This window comes from Pseudophryne corroboree, chromosome 10 (assembly GCF_028390025.1).
Source record: "Pseudophryne corroboree isolate aPseCor3 chromosome 10, aPseCor3.hap2, whole genome shotgun sequence".
Classification (NCBI taxonomy): Eukaryota; Metazoa; Chordata; class Amphibia; order Anura; family Myobatrachidae; genus Pseudophryne; species Pseudophryne corroboree.
In genome coordinates, this window is record NC_086453.1 from 116943457 (window position 1) to 116955768 (window position 12312).

Here is a 12312-nt window from a genome sequence, read left to right on the forward strand (position 1 = left end):
AGTTGATCAGGCGAGGCATAATAGCGCAGTCCTCTATTCCTTGTTTTGATACGTTGGAGACTTAGTACCTGTATGCGCAAGGTTGCACCACGCTCATATCTTGTGGATGTGGAAGGTAATTTGTACAGACGTAATCGTGTGGATTTTCGAGTAGCTGAAGGGACAATACTACATGAGAATGTTGGGAATTCCGTTCCTGGCTTGATTATGGAGCCAGTTGCGCCAATGGTGAATCAGGAATTTGAAAGGCCACAGATTGTTATACCTGAATATGGAGAAAATGAGAACATGGAACATGCAGACATTCCGGATGGCAGTCCATCATTATCACCCGCTAAAGTTATACAGACTCCTGCCAAACGAAATTAATCTCCGACTCAACGTCCTGTTTTTACCCGTAGTGGCCGTCATTCACGGCCACCTGACAGACTTGATTTATAGTTTCAAAATAAACAAAGTAATAAAGGACATTGTTAGCATTGTGTTAGGCGCCGAGAGTCCGCTCGTCAGTGCGGCCCGGCGCCTAGCAACTAGGGACGCCGCATGCGGACAGCCGCCGGCTCCCTAGCAACGCTAGACGCCGGGCGCACGGAGCCGCACAGACCCTAGCAACGGGGACGCCACTGTCGGACCGCGTTCCCCGTTGCTGGGTCTAAGTTAATCACCTCATTGGTTCCTGGCCGTGCAGCATGCAGCTGCACGGCATGTTGTAATTAGCCCTGTCTGGCTCCTGATTGGAGGGCTTCCATTTAAAGGCACTCTCAGGACTTCTCACAGACGCCGGTTATAGCTTCCTGTTTGCTGTGTCAGTTGCAGAGAGTTTTCCAGTCCTGTTCTATCCGGTCGTTCCTGTCCTCAGTGATCCAGTACTCGGAAGTTGTCATCCTTTCCTGGAGTCCAGACCGAGCACCTTTAACATCCTGTGGTGTTCGTGAGTCGCGGCGTAGCCGTGTGTTGCGGCTTGACCGCTTACTATTTATTATTTGGTTATATTGTGTTTCGGAGCTTTTTGCGTAGGATTCCGCTCCCACAAATCCACTCTGGTATCCAGCGGTGCTGGAAAGGAGTAACGGATTAGTGGATTTTTGGTTGTCCTTTTCCCTGGCGGTTTGTCCGCACATACTTCTGGTTTAAGTTAGTTAGCTTGTAGCCCCTGGCCTGGTTGCTTAGTCAGAGGGCCCCTTGTTATCACCCTGTCTCGGATTTCCCTTTGTCTCCCATTAAGACCTGAGGGGGCATCGGAGTTGGGCAGACATAATCCGCCCTTCAAACGCGGCTGCCATGGGCTCAAGCAACCATAGTCTCGCAGGGGATTTCTGATTACACGGGCGAGACAACGGAGTTAGGGCGCCAGGGGTTACTAGGCTTTCCCGCTCCCGTAACCAGCATTTCCTTCCAGTACTCTGGCCTCTGTCATAAGATCTCCTCTGGTCAGAAGTACTGGAATCATAACATTATAACCGGCCAGACCAAAACTTAAAATTTAACAGGGTTTGATTTTTCCCCTTATTCAGTTTAGAAGATTTGTCGGCCTCATGAATCCCACTGGTTTAGGGCCAAATCCTGGCCAGCTTCTAGTTAGCCAGATTCAAGAACTTACTCAGATGGTTCAGGATCTTTCCCTTCGGGTGAGGTCACAGGAAGATCTTTTACGGACTTCCCCGAGGGTCGTTCCTGAACCGAAAATGCATTTGCCTGACCGTTTTTCTGGTGATAGGAAGCAGTTTTTTAATTTTAAAGAGTCTTGTAAACTTTATTTTCGTTTAAGACCAGTCTCCTCAGGTACGGAATCTCAGCGGGTCGGAATTATTATTTCTTTACTTCAGGGGGATCCCCAGACCTGGGCTTTTGGTTTAAGAACAGAGGATCCGGCATTGTTGTCTGTAGACGCCTTTCTGGGGTCTTTAGGGCTATTGTATGATGACCCTGATAGAGAGGCATCCGCCGAGAGTCAGTTACGTGCTCTCAGACAGGGTAGGAATCCCGCAGAGATTTATTGTACGGAGTTTCGCCGTTGGTCGAACGACTGTGGATGGAATGACCCAGCCCTGCGCAGTCAGTTTCGCCTCGGCTTATCTGAGTCTATAAAAGACAGTCTCCTTCAGTATCCCGCTCCTGAGACTCTCGATAAACTCATGGAGCTTTCTATTAAGATTGATCGTCGTCTCAGAGAGCGGAGGGCTGAAAAAGGAGCACCTGTCGGGTCTACCCCTTGTGTTTTTTCCATTCCTCTGGACATAGAGGAGCCCATGCAGATGGGTCTCTCCAAGCTGTCTCCTGAAGAAAGAACCAGAAGGCAAAATTCTGGTCTTTGTTTGTACTGTGGGGGTAAAGGACATTTTGCCCGTAATTGTCCGAGCAAGTCGGGAAACGCCTCGACCAAGTGAATTGTGAGGGGGTTCACTTTGGTCTGCAGCTTATCTCCTCGAATAATTCCCTGTTAGTCCCAGCTAAAGTTTCCTTTGGCAGCCTCTGTTCTTCGGTGTCGGCTTTCGTTGACAGTGGAGCTGCAGGGAACTTTATGGACTTAACGTGGGCCAAGGCCTTAGGTATTCCTCAGTTAACCTTGGGTAGGCATATCACCATGCATGGTTTAGATGGGAGTCCCTTATCCAATGGGGTTATTTCTCTCTGTACACCCCCTGTTCTACTTTCGGTTGGAGCTCTTCATTCCGAAAAAATTGAATTTTTCCTTACCCATTGCCCAGCAGTTCCAGTGGTTCTGGGTCACCCTTGGCTGGCCTTTCATAATCCCATCATTGATTGGCAGTCGGGGGAGATCTCACAATGGGGTACCATCTGTAATAAGGAATGTATTACGCTTCCCCTCAGAATTGCTGCTGTCATTCCCGCACCTATTCCTGTGGAATACCAGGATTTTGTTGATGTATTTTCCAAGGGCAATGCGGACATTCTGCCTCCCCATCGGCCTTATGATTGTGCTATTGAGCTAATTCCTGGTGCCACATTGCCAAAGGGAAGGTTATATGCATTGTCCGGACCAGAAACTGTGGCCATGAATGAGTATGTTAAAGAGAGCCTAGGGAAAGGATTTATCAGGCCATCTAAATCCCCTTTAAGTGCAGGCTTCTTCTTTGTGGAGAAGAAAGATGGATCACTCAGACCCTGCATTGACTTTAGAGCCTTGAATAAGATCTCAGTAAAAAATACTTACCCTTTGCCGCTGATTTCTGTCCTCTTTGATCAGCTACGTTCGGCTGTGATTTTTTCTAAGATTGACCTGAGAGGAGCGTATAACCTCATCCGAATCAAGTCAGGAGATGAGTGGAAAACGGCATTCAGTACTCAATCGGGTCACTACGAGTATCTGGTTATGCCATTCGGCCTGTCTAACGCTCCGGCAGTTTTCCAGGATCTCATTAACGATGTGCTCCGTGATTTTCTTGGAAGATTCGTAGTCGTCTACTTAGACGATATTTTGATCTATTCTGACTCTATTGAACAACATGTTAGCCAGGTGCGTCAGGTTCTTCAAAAATTACGTGAAAATCACCTATATGCCAAGCTGGAGAAGTGTGAATTTCATGTCACGGAGGTATCCTTTTTAGGGTACATTATTTCCCCTCGGGGATTCTGTATGGAACCAAAGAAGCTCCAAGCCATCCTTAGTTGGGCGCAACCCACCAACTTAAAAGCAATTCAGCGCTTTTTAGGGTTTGCGAATTATTATAGAAGATTTATTCATTCTTTCTCCGACCTGGTTGCTCCCATTGTGGCACTGACTAAGAAGGGAGCGGATCCAACCAACTGGTCACGTGAAGCTGAAGTATCTTTTCAGGCCTTGAAACAAGCCTTCATCTCAGCCCCAGTCCTCAGACATCCCAACCCAGAATTGCCTTTCATTGTTGAGGTTGATGCCTCGGAGGTTGGAGTAGGGGCTATCCTGTCTCAGAAGGATCCGGACTCTCTAGAATTACATCCTTGTGCCTTTATGTCCAGGAAATTCTCTTCTGCTGAATCCAACTACGATGTTGGTAACCGGGAATTACTGGCTATTAAATGGGCTTTCGAGGAGTGGAGGCATTGGCTTGAGGGAGCAACACATACCATTTCAGTTTTGACTGATCACAAAAATCTTCAGTACATCGAATCAGCTAAACGGCTGAATGCCCGGCAGGCTCGTTGGGCTTTATTTTTTACTCGTTTCAAGTTTTTTATCACCTTCAGGCCAGGTTCCAAGAATACCAAGGCAGATGCCCTGTCACACAGTTTTCTTCCAGTTCATGATAACAGTCCTGTTACTCCCATACTTCCGTCTTCAGTCATTCGGGCAGGTCTCACACAAGATTTATTCACCCAGTTAAAGCAGCTTCAACATCAAGCTCCTGGAAATACTCCTGCTGGTCGTCTTTATGTCCCTGAGTTTTTGAGAGCAACTGTTTTGACTGAGTTTCATGATAGCAAAGTTGCCGGGCATCCGGGGATCTCTAAGACTTTGGAATTAGTCTCCCGCTCAGTATGGTGGCCTGGTCTTTCCAAAGACATTAAGGAGTTTGTTTTTTCTTGTCAAGTCTGTGCACAGCATAAAGTTCCCCGTTCCTTGCCTATCGGTCAACTTATGCCCTTAAATGTTCCTCTCAGGCCATGGTCTCATATTTCCATGGATTTTGTGGTAGACCTCCCTCTGTCAGCCGGATGCCGAGTCATATGGGTAGTAGTGGACCGTTTTAGCAAGATGGCCCATTTCATTGCTCTTCCCCGACTGCCATCTGCCCAGGGATTGGCAGTTTTGTTCCTCCGCCATGTTTTCAGACTCCATGGATTACCCACTGATATTGTTTCTGATCGGGGTCCACAATTCATTGCACAATTTTGGAAGTCTTTTTGTGCCTCATTAAAGATGAAATTGTCTTTAACGTCCGGCTACCATCCCCAATCCAACGGGCAGACTGAGCGAGTTAATCAATCATTAAAACAGTATTTGCGTTTGTACTCTGCCAAACTCCAAAATGATTGGTCCGAGTTTCTTCCTTTGGCGGAGTTTGCTTACAACAATGCCTGTCATTCCTCCACCAATGTGTCTCCATTTTTTACAGTTTTCACCCCAGGGCTAATTCCTTTTTTCAACATTCCTCTTTCTCCTCGCTGACCTTGACCTCTCATCTCAGACTCATTTGGAGAAAAGTGCACCTTGCTCTCAGAAAAGCGGCATTTCGGGAGAAAAAAATTTCTGACAGGCTCCGGCGGCCTTGCACTTTTAAAGTAGGAGATAGGGTATGGTTGTCAACTCGCAACATTAAACTTCGACAAACCTCAGCCAGATTGGGCCCCAAATTTATTGGACCATTTCATATTATAAAAAAAATCAATCCAGTTGCTTTCCGGTTACGTTTACCAAGAACTCTCCGGATCGGAAATACGTTCCATTGCTCCTTGTTGAAACCATACGTTTCTTCCAGTAGATTTCCTCGAAAGGTCTCTCAGGGGAAATCACCAGTAGATGTACAGGGTCAGCAGGAGTTCTTGGTGGAGAAGGTTCTCGATTCCAAGTTGTCCCGGGGTCGGCTTTATTTTCTGGTACATTGGAGAGGTTATGGTCCAGAAGAAAGGTCTTGGGTCCTGGATAAGGATCTCCATGCCCCGAGGCTCAAGAGGGCATTTTTTCGAGAATTTCCTCAGAAACCTGGCCTTAGGGGTTCCTTGACCCCTCCTCAAGGGGGGGTACTGTTAGGCGCCGAGGGTCCGCTCGTCAGTGCGGCCCGGCGCCTAGCAACTAGGGACGCCGCATGCGGACAGCCGCCGGCTCCCTAGCAACGCTAGACGCCGGGCGCACGGAGCCGCACAGACCCTAGCAACGGGGACGCCACTGTCGGACCGCGTTCCCCGTTGCTGGGTCTAAGTTAATCACCTCATTGGTTCCTGGCCGTGCAGCATGCAGCTGCACGGCATGTTGTAATTAGCCCTGTCTGGCTCCTGATTGGAGGGCTTCCATTTAAAGGCACTCTCAGGACTTCTCACAGACGCCGGTTATAGCTTCCTGTTTGCTGTGTCAGTTGCAGAGAGTTTTCCAGTCCTGTTCTATCCGGTCGTTCCTGTCCTCAGTGATCCAGTACTCGGAAGTTGTCATCCTTTCCTGGAGTCCAGACCGAGCACCTTTAACATCCTGTGGTGTTCGTGAGTCGCGGCGTAGCCGTGTGTTGCGGCTTGACCGCTTACTATTTATTATTTGGTTATATTGTGTTTCGGAGCTTTTTGCGGAGGATTCCGCTCCCACAAATCCACTCTGGTATCCAGCGGTGCTGGAAAGGAGTAACAGATTAGTGGATTTTTGGTTGTCCTTTTCCCTGGAGGTTTGTCCGCACATACTTCTGGTTTAAGTTAGTTAGCTTGCAGCCCCTGGCCTGGTTGCTTAGTCAGAGGGCCCCTTGTTATCACCCTGTCTCGGATTTCCCTTTGTCTCCCATTAAGACCTGAGGGGGCATCGGAGTTGGGCAGACATAATCCGCCCTTCAAACGCGGCTGCCATGGGCTCAAGCAACCATAGTCTCGCAGGGGATTTCTGATTACACGGGCGAGACAACGGAGTTAGGGCGCCAGGGGTTACTAGGCTTTCCCGCTCCCGTAACCAGCATTTCCTTCCAGTACTCTGGCCTCTGTCATAAGATCTCCTCTGGTCAGAAGTACTGGAATCATAACACATTGTTAGTTATGTTATACCTGCAGCATACAAAAAGAAAAAGAAAAAAAGGGAGATGTTTGTGTAATGTTAATCTAACCTAGTGGTGTCATGTGCGTTATATAGATGTAGCTGCTTGTGATGGGGGTGTGACTTCCTGTTCAACTTGCCTTGTCCAACATGACTACTTGGAACTAGCATGCAGTGTTTGTCTACATTTAATACATCTGAAACACTTGAGTCATTTGCTGGCAGGCTTGGACTGGCCCACAGGGGTACAGGGGAAACCACTGGTGGGCCCCACTGCCTGGGGGGCCCCACCTCGTGCTCTAAGGATCAGGTTCCAGACTGTGCACTTGAATTATACATTAAACATATGTTACCTTATACCTGACTATGCTGTAATTTCTGCAGTGCATTGCTGTTATTAATCTGTCATTAGTCTGGTACATTATCATACATGCAGGCAGGATCTGAATTTTCTGTATATATTTATGAAGGGGTCCAGACCATACACTGTCTAATGGTTAGTCAAACCAATGTGGTGGCAGGCCACACCCCCTCTGCAGACTGACCAAACCCCTAAACATGGGCCCCTACCACTGCATCCCCCGGTGGGCCCTACAAGCCCCAGTCCGACACTGTTTGCTGGTGTACGGCTGCGGGGAGCGTGATTAGCGGCTGCGGCTGGCGGCTCCCGTTCTCTGGTTGTTCCGGCTTATGATGAAAGCCGTACAGTCTAAAAAGAAGAATAGGAAGTTAATCCATATCCTAGTAAAAGGGTGGATAGCCCGAAACGCGTTGGTTACGGACACAGCAGGAGACTGGGAAGAACTCTGAAAAAGGTTCTTAAATACTGGCACTTTAAAAAGCCGTGAGCCGCACGGAGGAGTGTAAGCTGGAGTGATCGGAGACTGGGAGCCGCCAGCCGCAGCCGTTAATTGAGCTCCCCACAGCCGTACAGACTGTGCGGCTTTCATCATAAGCCGGAACAACCAGAGAACGGGAGCCGCCAGCCGCAGCCGCTAATCACGCTCCCCGCAGCCGTACAGGCTGTACAGCTTTCATCATCAGCTGGAGCGGTCAGAGCACAGGAGCCGCTAGCTGAAGCCGTCAATTGGGCTCACTATAGCCGCACAGGCTGCCCAGATATACAACTCTCTGAACCCGGCATATAAGGTAGGGAAAAACAGGGAAAGTTATCTCATACAATTTGATGGATATTTAAACCCTTAAAAACAATCAATTCTCACCTCCTGCACTTTTTCAAAAAAGAGCTGTAACATTATCACACTAATTAAATTTCTTTTTACAGGTATGTGCGTTTAGTTATACAAGCGCTCCTTTTTAATATTTTAAATGGTCATAATTTTATGGAGCTGCTACACATATTCATAGCGCAGTATTGATATTACATACAAAATGGAATGCAAATCTGGTAATCTATAGGAGCAAATGTGACGTCATGATACAACCATGTATTTTTGCTAAACTCCACCCAGTGAGCGGAGTACTATGGGTCGGAGCAGGCCCGGCGCCACCCGCTCAGCAAGGTCTGCAATGCAGGGAGGCGCCGGGTCGGAGAGGCGCTCTCCCTGCTCTGCTACCTTGTGCACTTTTGCTGCCGACTGCCAGCGCCTGTCACTCTGACAGGCAGCAGCGGCGCTCCCCCTCTCTGCATCTTTACGGACGGAGCTGCACCGTCCTGCCTGTTGCTGCCGGGTGCCGCTGCTGTCAGCGCCTGTAACACTCATCACAGGCAGCCGGCAACGTGAAGAGATGCGCCGCAGAAATATAACATGCGCCTCCTGCCCGCACGCCCAGGAAGACCACCGCACGCACGGGGAGGAGTCTAAATACCCAGAAGCTCCCCTGAGTCGGACCATTACAAACCAACTCGGAACACAATGGTGTGTTAAATCAATGTTTAAGCTCTTTAATGAGCTTTTTTTTCAAGATTAACAGAACATAAAAAAGTGCACTAAAGAGCGGAAACTTTGATTGTGTTGCACCATTGTGTTACGAGCTGGTTTGTAATAGACCGGAGTGCCACCATTTCCATTTGCTGCTACATGTCCCAGAGTTCTTGCTGGTATCTGCGGAGCGCACCCAGCGAGTGTAGGCGGAGAGATCCACTGAGTGCTGGACCTAGATACAAACAGAAAAATACACACACATACACACACGGAACCCCCCACCCCCATGAAAATCCTACGTTTGTCCCTGCACACTAGCACAGCTCCGAGTCCTCTCTGAGTACCAAGCTCCGCCTCCCCTGTGGGCTCCCCTGCATCAAAGGAATAGCGTCCCTGCCCTCAACCTCCCTGTAACTCCCCGTCAGTGTCTCTGCTCTCACCCTCCCTGTAACTCCCTGTCAGCGTCCTGCCCTCACCCTCCCTGTAACTCCCCGTCAGTGTCTCTGCCCTCACCCTCCCTGTAACTCCCCGTCAGCGTCTCTGCCCTCACCCTCCCTGTAACTCCCCGTCAGCGTCCTGCCCTCACCCTCCCTGTAACTCCCCGTCAGTGTCTCTGCCCTCACCCTCCCTGTAACTCCCCGTCAGTGTCTCTGCCCTTACCCTCCCTGTAACTCCCCGTCAGCGTCCTGACCTCACCCTCCCTGTAACTCCCCGTCAGCGTCCTGCCCTCACCCTCCCTGTAACTCCCCGTCAGCGTCCCTGCCCTCACCCTCCCTGTAACTCCCCGTCAGCGTCCCTGCCCTCACCCTCCCTGTAACTCCCAAAGTAGTGGGAATCAGAAGAGGAACGAGGGGATGGAAAATAGATGGGAAAGGGGGTACAGAGAGAGAGGAGGAAAAGAGAGAACGTAAAAGTAGCCTCAGGCAGTGCTGGGAATAATAGCTTTAAAAAAAAATAAACCCAGCCAATGCTGGACATAAGTATATGGAACACTACTATGTTCTGTAATATGAATCATGGGGACTATGTGCAGTGTAATGTGAATAAGATTGTGCTACAGTGGGGCGTAATGTGAGTTGGAGGTGCTATTGTGTGCTCACACCCCTTCAATGTGAGACCACACCCCAGTTTTGTGATGCAGGCTGACTCTTTACGAGATAAGGGAGGGAGGGCGCAATTTTATAGTTTGCAGGAGGGCGCCGAACACCCTAGCACCGGTCCTGGGTCGGAGGATGGGGAGCAGGTAATAGCTGCCAGCAGGTGTTGCGGTGGGCGCCCCGTGCAAATGCCTGGCGTGCCTGCCGGTAGAAACTGCACTGATCAGCCCACACTTATGAGGTGAAGGTACATGTCAACATGGAGAGCCTCAATTTTTTCAATCCCTAGTTTGAGGTTGAGCATAATTGGAATCTAGCCACATAATCCAAACACGGTCAAACTTTGCCTATACCTTATGAGTAATAAGGACAACCATGCATTATAGTTTGGACCCATAGAGGCCATCCACGAGCAAGTCACACAGACTCTGCGTAACATGCACATGTTAACTATATACAGTCTGCTATATTTATCCACAATATAATCATCTAATTGTTATCAGCCGCAGTGCGGCTAGTGGAGGAGGCAGGTCTTGGACGTTGCCAAGCGACCGAGATGCTGCACTTCCTCCATCAGCCGCCGCTTCCGGGTCCCACCCTGCGCCTAACAATGCTACTGCAGGGAGGACTGGGAGCTGACACGCTAGACGCAGGCGGCATTCCCAGTTGCTGGGCAACAAGTCTGGCAGTGACTTGTGGACGTGCAACAGCGCAGCTGCATGTCCTTTCATTTATTATCTCATCACTGATTCCTGGGGCTGATTGGAGCAGCTGCATAGAGTTTATTTATTAAGACTACTGGGTTCTGATTAGCATAGTAGTAAGGTTGTGTCAGGTGAACGTCTCACCGTACTGCATTTACCCCTGCCCAGCCCCGATAGTCGCCTTGTCCATACATAAAACCTGGGGTCATCTGAGTACGGGGTGGACCTAATTCACCTTGGAAAGGCGGCTGCTATAGGAGGTGCCTAGCATTGCAGGAGACTAAAAGACTGGTGGGAAGGAGACTAAAAGACAGCTGGGCAGTGGGTAATTGCGTGAGCGTCACAAGGCACCCCCTATAAACCTACGGAACTGAGTGTAATCATAATATTAATGTGCCTAAGCAGCACATCACCAGGGATAGTCACCGTAAGGGGGACAGTAGTATCATATAAAACCTGCCTGACTTTACTCCAAAAGGAAAAGGTGCTAAAAGGTACCACTACTTACTTCACATTTGGGACAAATGTCAGACGTACGACCCCAAATCTTACCAATCAGACAGGAGTTAAATATATACAATGAAGGATAAATAGTTGAATATTTTGTAATCTAACAGACGTCATGGAGATACAGGCCCAGATTTATCAAGCCTTGGAGAGTAATAAATTGCACGGTGATAAAGCACCAACCAATCGGCTCCTGTCATTTTTCAAATGCAACCTGTAACATGGCAGTTAGGAGCTGATAGGCTGGTACTTTATCCAGGGCCGTAACTAGGGGGGGCTAAGGGGGCAAGCGCCCCGGGTGCAGGATTTGAGGGGGCGCCAAAAAGTTACAGGGTTGTTTTTTTGTTTGTTTTTACCGGCAGTGCTGAGCTGCTCCAGTGAGGCAGCAGACAGCACCCTTGGCAATGTCTCTGACCCAATAAAGGGGGAGATGGTTCCCATATAGTACCGGAGCCAAAAGATAAAAAGAAAGACTATGTGTCTTTTCTGGGGCACACTTTTGATGATAAATGAAATGATGAGTTCTATTTAAAATATAACTTTTATTGTCGACCTTCTTAAAATATTGACTATAAGGCAAAAGGAAGGGTGGGGGGGGGGAGGGAAAGGTAATACTGATTACAAATAGTGGAATAGCTATGTTATAGTCTAAATAAATCGATCAAAGGAATATTGTCTAAATATATCACTAATATAATATCGATGACAGTTAGGCTTATTGGTTCTGTGAGCGAAAATATACGGGTGTCTCCAAAAAATTATTGTATAAATCGTATGTATTGTTGTGAAGTTTTCTCCCTGGAATTGTAACAATTAGACATATAGTGAAAAATATCACCGGAAGAAAACATCAAAACAAATAACCAAACGATATATTATGCCTGGCTCAACTCAAATTCCTGAGTGTATCTGGGATTTTCAAGTAGAAGGGGAAAAGAAGAAGGAAAGTGATTCTTGGTCCTGTGTCCTGGGTTTGGATAAAAATACCTGCAGTACCCGGTATTCACTGGTGGTCTCCCAACCAGGTACTGACCTAGCCCACAGTGCTTGGCTTCCAAGATCAGACGAGGTTGGGCATACTCAGTATGGTCTGACCGCAGGTAGATATATCCCACACCTGATGACACCAGGAACACTGTATCTTAGATTCTGGGAGGATTTCCCAGAGTTTTCTTGTAAAAGCCCATGGTGTTATGAGCGCTCCTGAATCTGGGAACAGGTAGTATCAAATGTTCACTGATATTCTCCCACACTTGAAGAATGGTGTGAGGTCTGCCGGATCTTGGCTTCAAAATTTGACTGTTAAGGTGCCACCTCTTTTCAGAGGTGAGTCTTGAATCCCATATATTGATAGCTGAAAGTCCTATAAACACCAAGGCAGTCACGGGTTCTGATGTCAAAAAAGTATGTATGTATATATCTCTCAGAAATATCAGATGAGGTCTCCCAGG

The 12312-nt window shown here is 48.3% G+C and overlaps 1 pseudogene; it reads right to left on the bottom strand.

Moving 5' to 3' along the window:
- Positions 1-11845: 11845 nt before the first annotated feature.
- Positions 11846-11963, bottom strand: LOC134967182 (5S ribosomal RNA; annotated as a pseudogene).
- Positions 11964-12312: the final 349 nt, after the last annotated feature.